Source organism: Podarcis liolepis (genome assembly GCF_965112155.1).
Source record: "Podarcis liolepis genome assembly, chromosome: 2".
Lineage (NCBI taxonomy): Eukaryota > Metazoa > Chordata > Lepidosauria > Squamata > Lacertidae > Podarcis > Podarcis liolepis.
Genome location: NC_139555.1, coordinates 69,703,276 through 69,706,875, shown reverse-complemented (window position 1 = coordinate 69,706,875; position 3,600 = coordinate 69,703,276).

The following is a 3,600-nucleotide window of genomic DNA, read 5'->3' as shown; positions in this document are numbered from 1 at the left end:
GCCAGCGGCGCCTGTCGGAGGGAAAAAGAGCAGCGCGCGCGTGGCGGTGGGTTCGGCGTCAGTGCGGCGGTTGCTGCTGCTGCTGCTGCTGCTGGGCCTTCGCGTCATCTCTCTGTGGCAGAGCAGCAGGTCCGGCGCCTCCGCCAGGCCTCGCGTCAAGCGACACGCTCCCCGCCCTAGAGGGCAGAGCCAGCCCCGCAATAGCGCTCGTCTGTGGACCAGCGCTTTAGAGGGCTCGCAGCGCAGTCCTTGCCACGCCTCCTCAGAAGTAAGTCCTGTTGAGTTCAGTACGGCTTACTCTCGGGGAAACGGGGTTCAGGTGGGCAAGCCTGTTTCCGACGCCGCAACTCAACCCTGGAATAGGCAGCCTCAAGCCTCAGCCAGCCAGTTGCGTCTTTCAGATATTCGTGCGCAAGAAGAGCCTCCGGATTTATTATATTGGTCGAAACCGTTAAAGGGGAAGGCCGGGAAATAACCGAAAGGCCCCCTCGCCATAGAAGTAGACAATGGATATTGGTGTGGGCGGGGGGCTCTCTTGCAGGTACTGTTCGATTTGACAGAGTTGCCGCGTTATCCATTGGGAATCCCTAAAATCCTTGGGGTTTTGTTCAGGACCGGGCTGAGGATGCGGAGGAAACACCAGTCTGGGCCTCTGCCAACAGCTCTCGTCGGTGTCTCAGGCAGCAGCTACCCCATGCTTATCAGGTGGCTCTCTCTCCAAAACCAAAGGCACCCAAGGTCTTTTTGCATCCCTGCTCCCTTCCAGAAAGCAAGCAAAACTCCATCTTTCTCACCCAATCCCCTCAGCGTTTCCATCAGAATTGAGATTGAATACCTCTTGTAGTTTGTTAGATCATGTAATTAAATCAAATTATCTTAAACTGGCTTGTTCTTCCGTTTCCAGTATTTAAGACACGTCCCACTGTTCTAGTGGGTCTTTTTTAAACCCCCTTAATAAACAAAGCACTACAACGAATAAGATACCAGAAGTTTAAAAGATAACCCTATTTCGTTTTCTTTTGTTTTACAATTTTCTGACATCCAAGAAAGTAAAGTTAAAATGTACATGCATTCTCAGTGGCCTTGCCATTCTTCTTAAAATGTTTTTAGCATATATATTTAATGGATAAGTGGTGAAAGCGTAAAAAAGGAAAAGGCGCACTGGAGTCTGCGCTTTTCAAATGTTCTACCACAACCTCAGATGTAAGGTTGTGTCAGATATATCTTAGTTAGTCTATTACTCTGTTTTGCCATGTACTAAAAAATGATACTGAAACCTTTACTACTTTTAACTGGCTCCCCAGTAGCTGAATAAGCCATAAGAAAGAAGGAAAGGAAGAGCTGGAAAGTGCCTATCAAAAGGCCAAAAAGGGAAAGAGAGTTCACTGAAACCTTCAAAGCATTTCAACAGCCAGTTGGCTGGCTAAAACATTTCACTGCACAAGAATGAGGATGTGAAAGGAGAACTGAAAGCCACAGTATTTTGATGTGCTCCCATGATGAAATGATTAACAGTTACCCATGGCTGGCCTGCTTAATGCCTCCTGAATGGATTATTCAGCAAAAAAATTGTAATTGCTGGCCAGCACATCTAGGAAGAACAATGAAAGAGGACAAAGGGTGCTATTCAACTAAGTTTTACTCAGAGTAGACCCACTGAATTAATGAACATGACTAAGTTATGTTGTAATGGTGTGTGCCAGTCTGAACTTTTTAGATCATGGCGTTGGAATAGTTGGCATAAACTTGATATAAAATATACCCCTAAATGAACTTCCTTGACCCTGGTCCAGTTACTGTCTCAAATATGTCCCAGAAATATGTTCCTGGGCTCCTAATACTTTACATAAAGTTCAGCACAGTAATCTGGTGTTACCAGTAAACTTTAACATCTCCTGTAAAAAGAATGGGTTTCACAACATTAAGAAAACCTTAAGACTCTGGAAACAAATATAACTAGTTTAGTAATTTCTCAGTAAGGGGACATCATTTCAGTACCAAATAAACAAAATGAGGAACAGACAGGAACTTAATAGGAAATAATGTAACAATGGAATATAGGTGTTATGACAAATCAGTAATCCCAAAGACTCTCCATAGCCTAGTGTTGGCTCAGAATAATAAAAAAACTCCAGATGTTCAGTGGCTGGTTTGCTTTCATGGACCCCTTTTCACACTACTCTCTCAAGGACCAGCATGACACTATGCTTTGCTTCAGGACACCATTCTTCCTCCCTCCCTCCCTCCCTCCCTCCCTCCCTTTGCTTTAGTGTGGGTACTGTGACAAATGTCACACTTAATTTCTCTTTGAGCTTTTGATAGGGATCTTTCTTTGCTCTTTAGACCAAGGTATGTTTGTGTTGTACAGTTTGCAACCAGCTTGTATTTGTACCTGCTTTCTTAAGCCGCATCCATATATTTTGCCACATATATTCAAGTTAATCAATCTTTATTCCTTTTGCATGTGAACGTCTTGGGGCATAACGTTAAGGCTAAACACATATTCATAAATAAATATTACAACTCCAGCAAAAGGTTCAGACACACTATAAAACAACATTCATTAATTTTAATAGGTCTACTCAGCAAAATTTGGTTGACTATCACCCAAACAGGTGGAATTCAACATAGTGCTAAGGAGGTCAGGGATCTTAATTTTATTGCTTTGGCTTCTTCTACAACTTGGAGAGGGCATGTTACATGCTCCTCTAGTATTGCTGCTATGTTTTTAGTAGTAGCAATTGCATGACTTAGGATACAAATACTATACACACTCAAGTTTATTTCCTAAATGTTCAGAATCTAAGCAGTAGCTGAGATTTCCCATTAAAAATCCTATGAAATACAGTGCAACATAGCAATATTTTTAATGCTTAGTCACTGGAGCGCAGATGAGAGAAGCTAAAATCCAGGACAGCTTGAAACCACTACAAATAAAATATGGGTTTGCAATTCAAATCGTTGCTGATTTCCACTAGCATTTTTTGTCCTGAGGCTTAGATGCTTGGCAGCCATGATAAAATGTGTAGTTTGGAAGGCATCAACTCCTGCTTAAGAAGATTCCCTTGCTCTGAGAGAATTACTGGAGCATACAGAAAAGGAAGTACTATTAATGTCACCCACCATAACCAGTACAGTAATGTTGGGCAAATGAGACAAACCAATTGCTAGTTATGATGGCGGTATTAACTTCAGCTATCACAGACATGAATACCAGCTGCTGGGGATCATGAGCCGGAGTGTGTGGTTTTGCTCATGCCCTGCTTGTGGGCTTCCCATAGGCCAGGCTAGCCACAGAATGTAGGGCAAGACAGGCCTTTGGTCTGATTCAGCAGGCCTCTTATGTTCTAATGATGAGACCATGTTGACAGTCTGGAATATATATTGAGAAATTTCAGCTGCTGTCCTATGGTCAGTGCTGATGAACTAGAATTGTTGGGGAGTATGCATGCAGAGAGGGAATAGATCTCTGGGGGTGGCTATTTTACCCCTCGGTCACCCAACAAATGTGGAGAGATGTGACCAGAGCTGCATGTCATGGCACTGATTCTGGCCTTGCACCAACGCAGCTCCAAAAGTATGGGAGCCCAAGTATGCTCC